Consider the following 15381-nt stretch of genomic DNA (forward strand, 5'->3'; position numbering starts at 1 on the left):
CTTTGGATCTTCATCCCATGATTTCGAGTTCTGGAGCACTTTTTCCTCTGAATAAATGTTGTGTTTTGTGCACTATTTCTACTGTTGAAGGTCTCTCTAGGGCTTCCATATTGGGTCAATAAATCTTATCTCATAGGATTTTGGGGACAGATTCCTTCTTTCATAGGTACAGCCTCCAGAACTATACCCCAGCTTTCCAGGTCAAATCTAAATAAATTCTACACAGGGGGGCATTAACAACCTCTTCCTTTCAGTGCGCCCCAGTATCTCCTGGCTCTTGCTTGGGTTTAGCTCATACCTTTTTCAGAAGTGTTCAGGTACTTCCCTGACACCAGAGGACTTCTAGGTCTGTTCCTGAGGTAACAAGAGGATTCAGTGACTTGCCTACTGTCACAAGGAGCAGCAATGGGAGTTGAACTGGACTTCTCTTGTAATCATCCCAGTTCTATAACCACTAGGCTACTCTTTGTGCCATTTTGTCATATGGCTTCAGTTCTTTGTGATCCTCAGAACTGATCTGGACTTGTTTGGGGATCGAGCTCTCTCTCTCTCCTGTATGAAATATCTTAGCTCGCAGACCATCACTGACATGTTCATTCCCCAAACAGCCTGTGAGTTACATTTGAGATTTAAGTAACTTGTTGAAAATCACACATGGAGTGATGGATCAAGCAAGGGATCAAACAGGACTCTCTGGGATTCTCCCACTCCATCTGCTGTCTCCGTTGTCCCCACTGAACTATCTTCTTGCATGATATTTTTATGCAGTGCCTTTATGGGATTCCCATGCATCCTAATGGACAAAGAACCCGGCTGTTCAGAAAAGGGTTACACAAGACAATGCCCGAGTAGAGATGAGGTGACATCCTTTTAGCAGACCCTGTGTTTGCCTCACCAGCTCTTGCAGCTTGTTATTATATGTACCTTGTAGAAGGGGTCTCTTAAATCTCTGGACATATTATTCAGGCACTCAAAGCCAGAGACAGCGGAACAGGGTAGCCACCAGGACCATGACACTACCAGTTTTCTGTCCCAAACAGCATCAGCAACCAGGGAGAGGGGGCAAAAAGATGTTCCGCTGGTATTAAACACACAGACCCCAGCCTTCCCCCAGCCTGTAAATCATTAAGGAGAAAAGTTTGCAGAAGGCAGGTGTAATGGGAATCCATTTCCAAAGGTAAAAGTACTAAGGCTTGGTCCATTTCCCTGATCAGTGACACATGATCTTGAGAAGTTTACTGGAGGAGGGGAGGGCTTAAGCAATTTCAAGAGCCTTGGGAAAAGGCTCCACAACTTCTCCAACATGGCCTTGTCTGACTGGCGCCTATTGGTCCTTTGAGCACCCCCAACTCCCGGATAAGAAATACTGGAACTTACGAAACCACCCTCCCCAACACACATAGAAAGCACACACCCACAGACCTAAAATGTAGACCCCCCCCTACTTCTCTTATGAGGGAAGGAGGGGGATGTCAGAAAGAAGGACTGGGCTCAAATTTCACATCAGAAACCAGAGTCACTGGGAAAAGCTCTTAGGGGAAGGAGGGCGGTCCTTCCTTATCCTTTCACTGGGGCCCAGGTTAATCATTCAACACTTTCCTCCTATGACACTTATCAGGTTTTTGAGTAACCCTGCAAATACTGCCAAGCAATATTCTAATAAAATCTGCTAATGTCCTCAACCTGGACAAAAGCGGGGGTGGAAGGGAGAAGAGAGGTTTTAAAAGTCCCCTTCCTGGACTGGATTTTTCAGTTTGAACATACTCCAGGCAGTGAGTCAAGAGAGGGAAGGCTTTGATTAAAAGCAGAACATGGAAGGAGACCCTGGCAGGACACAAATGGAAAGGGGAGAATGTAGTGAGAGATTGTTTTAAAAAACAACAACGTGCAGTCGAACCTAGACTGGAATTACAGCTGCAGACTTCTGCAGGGGAGTCTTTGAATCAGAGGCTTCTAATGCCTGAGAGACAAAGTTGTGGTTTAAAACCAGGAAACAGAAAATACGAGGGACCAGAGGATAATGAGGTCCCTCCAGTTTCCTGCCTCGTGAATGATCATAGAACATGGTTCATCCCTGGGTTTCTTTACATGACATGACATATAGTATTCCCTCAAAGGGTTCCTAGTGGTTTACATCAAGAACATATGAGCATAGGAAAAATGAAGTATGAACATAGGGGCCTGATTCTGGAAACGATGCCTGAAAAATGGATGCCTACTGCATGTCAATCACCGGTAGGCGCTGTTTCCAGAATTGCATCTATTTTCTTCTACAGATGCCTTAAATGTAGGCCAGCATTTCGCAGGCGTACATTTAAGGTATCTGGCTCACGCCTATGAGAAGCATCTAGGAACGCCTACGGAGGGCTAAGGCCACTTCCAGTGTAAACCGCCCATAGGCATGCCTCCTTATGAACATGAACGCCTAAATTGTAGCCATCCTTTGCACCATCGATTTAAAAAAAAAAAAAAAAACATGTGCGTCCCGACTGGTCCATTAATAATTGTATTCTTATATACCGCCAAAGCCGTAGAAGTTCGAGGTGGTTTACAGCAAGAAGCGCTGGACAATCAGCGAAGAGGTTACAATCTTACATAATGAAGGAATATGAAAGCTAGGTTACTGGTTGAGTAAGCAGAGCTGAGTAGATTCTTAGTTAACAAATCGATTGAACAAGCTCGTTTTTACCCGTTTTCTAAAATTGAAGTAGGATGATGAGAGCGCGAAAACGTTACTAAGCCAATCGTTCCATTTGCCTGCCTGGAAGGCAAGAGTTCTATCCAAGAATCTTTTGTAGTGGCAGGTTTTTATTGTCAGATAGGAGAACAGATGTATTCTTTGTGTGGGCCTAAGATAACTTGCCAGATTGAAGTGAGAAACCAGGTAAGTGGGAGCTAGGCCAAATATTGATTTGTAACACAGACAGGAAAACTTTAGACGGTAGTGGGATGCCCTACAATAGGGATGCTGCTTTTAGAATTAGGCCCATAAAGCTAACATAAATATTCAACCTATTCCATTTATAAAGAACAAATTTCCAAAATGAAAAATCTTAGGAACTTGTAATTAATTAAGCGTCTCAAAGTAGCTGGTAAAGAATTCCACCAGCCAGCTGCTTGATAAGCAAACATTAAAGACAAGTTCTGGCCTTCTTTTACTAAGCTGAATTCTACGAGTGTCGAAGCATTTAACCCTTCAGGCCATGGTAGAAACCTCTACCACGGCTTAATAAAAAAAAGGGGGGGGGGGTCTATTAACACGTGGATAGTGAAGTAAGTTATCGTTAGAATGTTTCCCTAGTTTTTTAACTGCTAAATTTATCAGTGATTATTTATTTGCTGCCTTTTTGAAGGAGTTCACTCAAGGCAAGAATAAATCAAACATAAGCAATAGATGACATACTACTACTTATCGTTTCTATAGTGCTACTAAACATATGCAGCGATGCACATCAAGACAAGAAGAGACAGTCCCTGCTCAAAGGAGCTTACAATCTAGCCAAGACAGATTCTCTCAGGCGTTCTGCTTTTGATGTAGCCTTTATCAAAGTTTTGCATCTAACTTACTAGTGCTTATGTTGCTTCTTCTTTTCTTCATTTGGATTCTTTTTCCATTTTTTAAGGATTTTTTGTTGGCTCTAATATTCTCTTTCAACTCACTTTTTAAACATGTTGGTTGATGTTTGCTTTTCTTTCAACCTTTGTTAATAGTTGGAATACATCTGATCTGGGCTTCCAAAATAGTATTTTTAAATAATGTCCATGCCTGATTTAAAGTTCTAACCTTTTTGGCTGATTCTTTTAGCTTCTTTTTAACAATTTTCCCCATTTTATCATAGTCACCCTTTCAAAAATGTATTGTCGCTACAGTAGAGACGTGGCGGGGCCTAATCAAAAACAACATCTAAGTCCCCTTTTGGCCTAAGGCCCTAAGCACACAAAGTAGGCAGCAGAGAAATGTCCATTCTCGGAAAAAACCTCCTAACTCCTCTCACCTTGGGTTCTGCATCCGCAACCCTATATGTCATGTCTGTCTGTCCAAGTTAGATATTAAGCTCTTCTGAGCAGGGACTGTCTATAAATGTCAAAATGTACAACGCTGCATATGTCTTTCAGTGCTATATAACTGATGTCGTAGTAGTAGCCAACGACGACCTACTTGAACGTATAATTATGTCTATGTAATTATGACCAAACTGTATTAATAATTGGACTGATCTACCTGTACTTCCAACTCTATTGAATGCTGTGTCAAACTGTCCATTGTAACTTCCTGGGTAACTGACCCAACCTCTTGTAATGTAACCTGACCTTGAACTGAATAGACTAGAAAACCTGATTAACATAACATGAGTCCCTACCTTAAAGAGCTTACACTCTTGAGTGCCAGAGCCAGTGGGGTACAAAGCAGTTTGCGAATGGCACTGGCAGAGGTAGGAGTGGATCTCAACTCACAGCCCGCGATGTTAACTAGCAAGCTAGTGCCACCCACTTCTGGGGACCGGCAGAACCAGCGACCTTCTGGGGACCGAAGCCAATCTGCACGTGCTCAGAGAGAAAAAAAAAATCTCTCTGAGCTATTGGAGAGCTTATCCGCAAATTGGGAGCTGTTGGGACAACACCCATATGTGGCTGACTCATCCTGCTTGTCCTAGGGGACCGAACGCAATGAACCTCATGCCCAGCTGGTCCCATGCATGTTCTCTTGCCTTGGCCTGTTCTATCTTTGCACATTGAAGTAGCTTCTGGGGCTGCTTCCTCTCAGGTCATCCTTTTGTGTGATTGTGTGGTATATCAAAAGTTGCAAGACTAAAGCGAACGTTGAACTTTGTCACCACAGACGTCAAAGGGCTGGAGAAGTGCTGCTGTTTGGACAGAGACCTTTAGCAAGATGCAAGCTTTATTTGGGGGTGGCAGGAGAGAAGGGGGCTGAGGGGCTCCTAGTGCTCGCAATGTGCCGGGATGGGAGGAGACAGACCTGGCGGGGGTGGAGCAGCTGATCGGGCTCCTTCGGAGCCACCAGCAGCGGCAGCTGTTCGTCCTGGCTGCCTTTGCGGGAGCGGCCACATCTGGATCGCAAAGCAAGGGAGCCGAACCACCTGGAGACCCCTCTCCCCGAGAAGAATGAGGGGGGGACCCTGTGCCCGCGGAAAGCCGAGTGAAGGCGGAGCGGGCTCGCCGACCATTCAAGGCGGCTTCTCTTTCTTCCACCTGGTAAGGCTGACTTTTGGGCTTCTCCCTCCTGATTCGGTCGAAGAGTTCGGCTTTCAAGCCCGAAACGTCCCGGTCTGGGGCTTGTGTGGGCTGCTCTCACTGCAAGGCACAAGGTGAACTTGGCAGAACCACTTGGAGCCAGTTTCGAAGCTATTCTTAGACTGCAAAGTTGGGGTGGGGGGGCCTTAGCCCTCTCATTCATAGACGTCAGACTGGAGGTATTTTGGGAAAGTTGGGTGAGACAGGAAGTCGAAAAGGTCTTTTTTTTTTCCCCCTGCAAGAATAAACCCCTCATTGTCCACTCCAAAAGAATATGTGGAGGGAGAAGAGGTGTTGTTGTTGGGGGGGGGGGGGGGGTTTGAGTTGGATCTCTTTTATTTACTGGCTTGTGGACTCTGTGTCTTCCCCTGGAATACTTATTTTTCATCCCAGTAGGATTTTGAGGGTTTCTAATGCAATCGGATGCTTTCACTTCTAGTATTACTGAGTTAGTCCTTTTCTTCCAGTTCTGTGTATTATTAACATGGCAATCTGGTGTTCCTTGTGGGCCCTTAGCACTAGCCCAGGGGGTGTCAAAGTCCCTCCTCCAGGGCCGCAATCCAGTCGGGGTTTCAGGATTTCCCCAATGAAAGCAAACCGGGGAACTTCGAGGAGGGACTTTGACACCCCTGGTCTATGGGAACCCTCCAAGGAGCTCCTCTCTCATCACTATTTAATCTTTTTTTTTTCATGTTAATTTTTTGTCCGCCTGCCCCCCTCCCCCGATGTGCAGTGCTGTGTACATTTTGGAACAGCTGTCAGCGGCAACAAGGGGGCATCCGTGGAAAATCAGGGGCGGGAAACTGCACGGGGACACCAGGAAATTCTTTTTCACTGAAAGGGTGGTTGATCGCTGGAAAAGTCTTCCACTTCAGGTGATTGAGGCCAGCAGCGTGCCTGATTTTAAGGCCAAATGGGATAGACATGTGGGATCTATTCACAGAGAAAGGTAGGGGAGGGTCATTGGGGTGGGCAGACTAGATGGGCCGTGGCCCTTATCTGCCGTCTATTTCTATGTTACATATATTTTCTAAACTACCTATATTTTGCATGAAAAAAGTAGCTCCAGAAAAAGCAGACCCCGTAACACATATATTCTGATATCCAACATTAATCATCCCACAGCATAGAGGTACTACTGACCCCTAGGCACTTGAGCACCCAAAGTGTTGGATCTGTCTCTCCTCTCAGCCGTTGGGGGTCCTGGAGACGGAAGAGGATCCAGGCTGGCATTTCCATGGAAGAACAGTTCCAGATGTAACGGGTGCAGTCAGGGCTGGCTCAACCTATTGACCAGCTAAAGCCAGGGCGCCAATGATAAAGGGTGCCCAAAATCCACTCCAACCTACCTTCAAACTGTAGAAGGATGGATGCCCTGGGCCAGTACCTCACCTGGTCACCACAGGCCCCTGAATCTCTAGGCTCCACCCAAATTTGACAAATAGTGAGAGCGTGGCTTGGTGACTTCCATACAGTCACAGGATCTCAGATGCATTGCTTCGGGATTGGAATGGAGGCTTGGGTTTGAGATAGGCTTCTTGACTTATGTATTTTGTTCAGTTATTTTGTTTTAAAAACTGATTGTGAACTGCTCCGATGCCCATGTCCATGGATGGCTCCTGTAAACCCACTGTTTATTCCTCCACTGCCTGATTTCAGCTTTTTGGCCCTAACTAGCAGTATATACAGTTTTTAATAAATAAATTAGGGCTGGTGTTGAGGGGGAGTCATCAGGATAATTGCTCTGGGCTCCGCTGGGCAGGCTCTACCTAAAGCCTACTGGAGAATTTTGGAGGGAAGTAGATAAAAGTTGTATCTTCTCGGAACAGAGTACTGTAATTCCACCTTAAATAGTATGCACATCAGCTTTAACTCGGTCTCCACAGCACCTATGCATGCCAGATCCTGCAGATTTAAACAGCTTTGCGATCTGGATCTGTTTGGCATCACATGGCCTGGGCCAATCACACCCCCTCCCCTCTTCTGCTGCTGCCTTAGGTCCAGATCTGTCTCATTCTCATGCTCCGGATCTGTTTGGTATTGCAGCTTTCCAGTCTCTTGTGGCAATTTTTGTGTCTGTGTAAAAGCTGGATCCTCCAAGAGGCTTTTAAGGTGGAAATCATAAGAACAGAAGACTAGCCTTACTGGGTCAGACCAATGGTCCATCAAGCCCAGTAGCCCGTTCTCACGGTGGCCAATCCAGGTCCCTAGTACCTGGCCAAAACCCAAAGAGTAGCAACATTCCAGAATCCCAAAGAGTAAGAAAAGATTCTGGAACCCCGAACAGTAGCAACATTCCATGCAGAATCCCCAAATAGTAACAACATTCCAGAATCACAGAGAAAGAGAGATTCCGGAACCCCAAAAAGTAGCAACATTTCATGTGGAATCCCCAGTAGCAAGATTCCATGCTACCAATCCAGGGCAAGCAGTGGCTTCCCCCATCTTTTTCTCAATAGCAGACTATGGACTTTTCCTCCAGGAACTTGTCCAAACCTTTCTTAAAACCAGCTACGCTATCCACAACCTCTGGCAATGCGTTCCAGAGCTTAACTATTCTCAGAGTGAGGATGCAATTTTTACCTAATCACATTTTGCAATCCCCTCCCAATTTCTACCCTGTGCACCAGCATGTCCCACACTGACCTTATCCCCTTCCAGCCCATCTCCCTGGTGTACGGATGGGGTGGAAGGACACTATAGCCACAACACTGCAAATTCACTTCTAATGCGTTATAAATGTGACATAATGAAATAGTTGTACTGTCACCTTCCTTTGCATACTGAGAGGGTTGTGTGGTAACGGATGTACAGCTGGTTTCAGCCATAAAGACTCTGATCCTATAGAACTCACTGGGGCCTGCCAGCTGCAAGTGCTTAGCCAAAGCTCTGCGTTCATCTTCTCTCTATTGTGTGTGTGCGCGTGCACTGTACATGGGGTGGGGGAGGTACATTTTTCCTCTTTTCTCCTTTGCCATGAGTCCTTTTAGGGTCACAAAATGATCAGGAGCAGCTGGGTGCACCCTTGCCTTGATGGTCCAGTTGGGGAGTTGCACATTTCCAAATGTTGTTGGCGGGGGGGGGGGGGGGGGGGGGGGGGGAGGGGGTTACAACCCGACCTGGATTCTGCTTGAAATCAAATGGTGAAATCCAGACTGGATCAGTCTTGTTGACTTGGCATCATTTTGAAACTCCATTCTCATTGCAAATATTGGAGACAGTTCCAGCCTCAATACTTTCCAGGAAGGAGAGTTCTCAAAAGCTGGATGATAAATGCAAAAAGACCACGCATAAGCTTTTGCTCTGTGTATGAAGAAATCACACATTCATTTTTCATAGGTGATCTTCACAATTTAAAATAACCTACTGCAAAATAATTACCATAGTGGATCAGACCAAAGGTCCAAGCGTGGTCAATCCAGGTCACACGTACCTGGCAGATTCCCAAATAGTCGGAAGATCCCCAGGTCTGCCTTGATAATAGTCTATTGACTTTTCTCCAGCACCCTGCCCAAAGCTTTTACTAAGTCAGCTGTTAACTGCTTCTACCACCTCCTCTGGCAATGAGTTCACATCTTAACTAAGTGATGAGTGACAAAACATTTTATCTGATTTGTTTAAGATGTGTTACTTAAGGTAACTTCATGTTTGTGAAAGAGTAAACAATTTACCTGTCTGATCCACTGCACTTAGGATTTGTCGACTTCTTGTCGTACCTCCCCTCAGCCATCTTTTCCAAGATGAAAAGTCCCAACCATGCAACATATCACCAGTAACTGGAAAAATGACAATAATCTTAGCTATACATTCTGGTGGAATTCATTGTGCCACATTTACAAAATGGAAAGAACAATCGCTATACAGAAAGGGAATTATAATAATTTTAAAAAGATTTGGCGGCCATTGATAAATTATTGTAATGATTAGACATCATTTTCCACTGACAGGATATTTATACATAGGGGGGGAGGGGGGATGGTATAAAGTTCTATTAAAGGTTTAATCAATAGATAAGAATACAATATTTATATGATATTTTTGATTGAAATTTTTGTGGGAAGGGTGGGTGGGGAAGGAATAAATTTATGTATTTACGATGACAACAGAAAGAAATTCAAGTGATGTGTAAAAGTTTTATTTATTTTTGGTATAGAACTTGTTTATTCCTGTATAGTGTTCTTTTTTTTTTAATCTTTATTCATTTCATATCTTAAAATCAAGTACAGTAAATGATGTTTAACAATTTAACATTTAAAAACACTTGAATTCTTACATTTGATCGTATCATTCTAAAATATTGTATAAAATATGTGTAAAAGTTTTAAATGATGTAATATTGTGTACTTGATGTAAGATGAAAAATGAATAAAGAATTTGAAAAAAAAAAGAAAAGTCCCAACCTCTCTTAGCCTTTCCTCAAATGAGAATTATTATTTTGGTCACTCTTCTCTGTAACTTGGAAGGGACATTACTTATTTCTTCTGCTTAAACTAATAGTGCATGGATTCCAATGAAACAGCATAAAGGCATCATTAAACCAAACGATACAAAGCTCACTGGCTTTATCACTTCCTGACACCAGGACTATAAAGTGGGTGGCAACATCAGAATCTGCGTCACCATTTGTGAAATCTCACCTGGAGTGTTGGGTCTGATTCTCCAGGCTGTAGACAGGGTGGAGACTCTTCAGACAAAGTCTCCCAAAACAAGGCACAGTCTGTACCTGAAGCCTTGTGAAATGATAGGAAGCCCCAGAGGAAAGCAGAAATGAGTGGACATTCAGAGATTGCAAGGACATGGACCTTTTATAGGGGAGAGAAAACCCAAATCAGTTGGGTTCACTGGCACTGTCCAGGGATGAACCGCGGGCAGAGATTGGATGGTGCAAACATTCCCCTATTTATTTATTTAAACCTAGGCAGTTTACAATCAACATTCAAAATAATTAAACTGTCCTGCTGCCAACCCACCTGATTATGCCTCTGTCGCTCACATAAACGCATCAAAAGTATCTCTGGTCTTACCTGAGCACAACTGACCTCTCAGTGCATTCTAAAATTTCACCCCTGCTACTGAAAACATCCAATTCCTAATGCATGCCTCACAATCCTCAGTCTCTCCATTGATAGTCTCAGAAGGTCAGATCGCTTTTCCATCAACGTCATTTTTCTGTTTTGGTTCAATCTATTCTATTATCCCAGTTAGATTATTGTAACGCCATTTATCTTGGCATCACTAAGAACTGCCTTCAAAGCCTACAATTGATTCAGAATACCGCCGCAAAGTTGGAAAAGAGCAAATTCGACCATGTGACTCCTTTGCTTTTCTCTCTCCATTGGCTCCCGGTTTATTTTAGAATTCGGTTTAAGTGTTTATGTCTTGGTTTTAAGATTTGACATGGTATCTTTGCTCCTCTTATTCCTCTGCTATGAAATGTTTATAGATTCATCGATTTGAACTTTCTCTTCCTTCTAGGAAAGGAATTCAAGGAGATAAGAATTTTAGCAGCTCTCTGGCATTTAAATTTCCCCAATTATGGAATGAACTTCCCCTATTTTTGAGGTGTCCCAGTTCCTTCCAACTTTTTCCATAAACTTCTAAAAACTTTTGAAAACTATCTCTCTTGTATTTCAGTTGACTTTATTTTTTTTTATTTATTGTTAACCGCGTCGAGCTTCCTTTGGTTGAAGACCCAGTATATAAGGTTAAGTTTAGATCTCAATGCCCTACCTGGGCACAGTGACTCTTCTGGGTATTTCATTGAGTGAGTAGTAATGGTCCAACTGCCTCCCTCAGCTCCTTTTTCTCCTTCCCTTCCATTGCTCATGCTTGCTCTGCCTCATCCCTCACATTTGCTTCCCCTATGCCCTTTTTCTAAAGTGGTTCGCTCCCACTTGGCCCCAAGCCATTGTTGGGACATGCATGGCAGGGAAGAACCCACCTAGGTACATTTGATTTAATAGCTTTATATATCATAAGAACAGAAGAATGGCCGCTGCTGGGTCAGACCAGTGGTCCATCGTGCCCAGCAGTCTGCTCACACGGTGGCCCTCTGGTCAAAGAACAGCGCCCTGAGACTAGCCCTACCTACGTACGTTCTGGTTCAGCAGGAACCTGTCCAACTTTGTCTTGAATCCCTGGAGGGTGTTCTCCCCTATAACAGCCTCCGGAAGAGCGTTCCAGTTTTCCACCACTCTCTGGGTGAAGAAGAACTTCCTTACGTTTGTATGGAATCTATCCCCTTTTAACTTTAGAGAGTGCTCTCTTATTCTCTCCACCTTGGAGAGGGTAAACAACCTGTCTTTATCTACTAAGTACCTTGAATGTTTCGATCATGTCCCCTCTCAATCTCCTCTGTTTGAGGGAGAAGATGCCCAGTTTCTCTTTCGCTGTACGGCAGCTCCTCCAACCCCTTAACCATCTTAGTCGCTCTTCTCTGGACCCTTTCGAGTAATACTGTGTCCTTCTTCATGTATGGCGACCAGTGTCAGACTCAGTACTCCAGGTGAGGGTGCACCATGGCCCGATACAGCGGCATGATAACCTTCTCCGATCTGTTCGTGATCCCCTTCTTTATCATTCCTAGAATTCTGTTTGCCCTTTTTGCTGCTGCCGCGCATTGCACAGACTGCTTCATCGACTTCTCGATCAGAACTCCCACTTAATGCAAACAAATTTTTCAAGCGGTTTACAATAAAAATTACTATTCAGTACAATTAATCATAATAACATAATCACATGAAAATAAATAAGTAGCATTTAGCAGTCTGGGAGTTTTCTTTTGCAACTTTGTCACTGGTCTGGAATCGATGCCACCATGCACAATGGGATTATAAAGAAACACTGAACTGTGCTCACACACATTCACACTGACTGTCACACTGATCTTTGCAAGCACTTACACTCCTACACACATATGAACTTGCACAAAACCAAGAGAGAGACTGGCAGAATGACATCTCCAGTGTGTTCAAAATACGGCTTCTGAAAAACCTCCATGCCCGCGACCTGTCTCCCAGGCTCTAACGTCGGCTCACTGATCTGTCTTCAAGGGCCTGATGCTAGCGTTCAAATCCTTGCATGACATGTCGCCAGCCTACGTGACGACTAAGCTTCCTCCATATGTGTCAAACCGGTCCCTCCGCTCCCAGGATGAAATATGCCTCAAAATGCCCCCTGGTTGTGCCCTTCAACTGTAAACCACAAAGCAATGTATGGTCCTACTCCCACTTCATGCCGAGCCACTGGAATCGACTGTCCCTGCAGATCCAATCCCTTGAAGGACTCCTCAGCTTTAGAAAAGCAATAAAAACCCTACCCTTGACCGATCCAAAGAGATGTATATTGGTACCAGAACCAGTATGTCACATAAGGATAACTTGCATCATACTCGTACACTGTAACTTTCTGTTTGTCAAATTAGGATAGAATTTGTACTGAAAACTTGCACCGTAAGGACAGCTGTAGCAAATTGTAACCAGTTAAAAGCATGATCAAACGATGGGCTCGCATGCCCTCAAACCCACCTGCACCACACTGAACAAATATTAATATTAGACCCTAGTATTCATCAAGTTAAGATAAAAACTGGTACAGAAATTAGAGATGTTAAACCTATAACCCGTTCCGAGCTCCTTAGGGACAACGGGATAGAAATAGAATTAAATAAATAAATGCAACGCTTGTAGAGAGAAGGGATATTTTCAGGACCCTCACCCTGGAGAATTCCAACTTTCTCTACAAATGAAGGCACTGGAGCTGTGTAAGATAGATTTATGCAAGTTTGAGCCATGATTTTAAGGATTTACAATCCCTTTCTCCTCTCTCCCCAACATTGGGAAATGCTGTCAGAGTTCTTGGTTGACGCTTGATTTGATTTGGTTTTAGTTCAAACCTTTTTATTTTATAAAACTTACAAAGGGAACACAAAAGATTGTTAATGTACAATCTAGACAATCAGTATACATGGTTCACAAATGAATTAAAACAATACTTATTAAGAAAATACAGCTGACGCTTGTTGAAGGAAACCAAAATCGAGAGCAGGCCTGTGGGCCAGAACTTGGCTCAAGAAGTGACTTTTCTTGGCCCACAAAAGCTCTGCAGTTTTTAGAGGGAAAGATTCTTGTTGCGGGATTCCTGCGGCTCCACTTCAACTCATCCATCCGCAAGCTTGAGTCGTGTGACGCTGGAAATTCAGGTTGGTCTTACAGTTAAGTCTCACTTTAAGGGCTCCTTTTAAGAAGGTGCGCTAGGGCCTTAAAAAGAAGCTAGATGCTACCGCCTCCTTTTGAGCGTGCGCTAAAAATGCTAGCGCACCTTCGTAAAAGGAGCCCTAAGTGTTTGAGGAAGGAACTGACGGGGACAAGTCATTCTCTTGAGCTGTTCTAGCTTCTATTGGCTTGTCCATAACTAGCCCTACATCCGCTGGATGACCCCTCTTCCCCAGGACAATAATTAAAGAAAGAAGCCAGTGTTAAGATCTTTAGAGGCCCCCGAGTCCTGAGTGTAAAGTGAAACCACCGACCACAGCCCTGCTTTGCCAGATTTAACAAAGGTCTCTTTCAGTGGCCTCCTTCTCTAATCACTGTTAAGAAATAAGAGGAGCTGGCTTTGATCTTAGCAGTAAAATTAAAGATGGCATGGAGAAGAATGATTTGGGGGAGTAATGTGTACATGGGGGGAAGGCTACCACTTCCCTCATGCTTCATTTGGGCTCAGTCAGAACTAGCATCCTTTGAGCTCTTCAGCACCATTGGCCTTCATTCATATCCTTCCCATTTCTTTCCAGTGATCACAATAAGGGCCATAGATGGTGGCTCTCTCCAGAACCCTGAGTTTGGCCTCTAGGTGTCACCGATTGATAGTGGATATTCCTCCTTCTCCGTTCCTTCCAGAGGCTTCCTTGGCCTGCCAGTGGGGCAAAAAGTCTAGATGGGGGACTGCACCCTGTTCACTCCTCATGGCATTGTGTAGCAGCAGCACCAGCGAGTCACTGGATCAGACTGGGAGGAGAGTGTTTTGTGGTTTAAACTAGGCCATGTAGTCAAAGCTACCAAGTTACTCAGTTCCAGGAGGAAGATATTTTGAACTCACACCCCATAACAATATGGGATATATAGCTGCTGAGTCTACTCATTGAACTTAGCATCAAAGTTCAATAATGCATCAGAATGGGGATGTCAGAAATCCAGGAATGGCCTAAAACCCTCCCTCCTGGGTAACTTGGCAGCTCTGGAATCAAATGTTGAAGGTTTGGAAGTTAGAAGGATGGCCCCCAACAAGGGACATGGCTTTATTTGTTCAGGGTTGTGCTGGTTTCATCATGCTTTTAACAAAGCCTCTGAAGTACGCTTTATAAGGGACTTGGCTGAGGGGCTTCGGGGTAAAATAACGTTATTCGCTGATGACGATGTAATATAATAGGTGAGAGCACAACAGACAATATGATACACGACCTACTCCTATTGGAGCAATGGTCTAGGACCTGGCAACTGAATTTCAATGCCAAAAAATGCAAAGTCATGCACCTTGGCAGTCAAAATCCATGCGAGACTTACACCCTAAATGGCGAGATCCTAGCAAGGACTGTTGCGGAACGGGATTTAGGGGTAATCATCAGTGAAGACATGAAGACTGCCAATCAAGTGGAGCGGGCTTCATCTAAGGCTAGGCAGATCATAGGATGTATACGTAGGAGTTTCGTCAGCCGTAAGCCTGAAGTCATTATGCCGTTGTATAGATCCATGGTGAGGCCCCATCTGGAGTACTGCGTACAATTCTGGAGGCCTCATTACCGCAAGGATGTACTGCGGCTTGAGTCAGTCCAGCGAATGGCCACCCGGATTGTCTCGGGACTCAAGGATCTCCCGTACGAGGAACGGCTGGATAAATTATGCCTATACTCACTCGAGGAATGCAGAGAGAGGGGAGACATGATTGAGACGTTCAAATACCTCACGGGCCGTATCGAGGTAGACGAGGATATCTTCTTTTTCAAAGGTCCGACGGCGACAAGAGGACGTCCATGGAAAATCAGGGGCGGTAAATTGCACGGCGACACCAGGAAATACTTTTTCACTGAAAGAGTGGTTGATCGCTGGAATAAACTTCCACTTCAGGTGATCG

General features: G+C 44.3%; 1 protein-coding gene across 1 annotated transcript in view; it reads left to right on the forward strand.

Annotated features, from left to right (window-relative positions):
* The first annotated feature begins 4845 nt into the window (after nt 1-4845).
* S1PR2 (sphingosine-1-phosphate receptor 2) overlaps nt 4846-15381 on the forward strand; it is a 38870-nt gene continuing 28334 nt past the window's right edge. The window contains exon 1 of the mRNA XM_033923093.1: nt 4846-5214. The gene's annotated coding sequence lies outside the window, so the exon portion shown is untranslated. The remainder of the gene's footprint in view (nt 5215-15381) is intronic.

The sequence above is a fragment of the Geotrypetes seraphini genome, chromosome 16, assembly GCF_902459505.1.
Source record: "Geotrypetes seraphini chromosome 16, aGeoSer1.1, whole genome shotgun sequence".
In the NCBI taxonomy this organism is placed as follows: domain Eukaryota; kingdom Metazoa; phylum Chordata; class Amphibia; order Gymnophiona; family Dermophiidae; genus Geotrypetes; species Geotrypetes seraphini.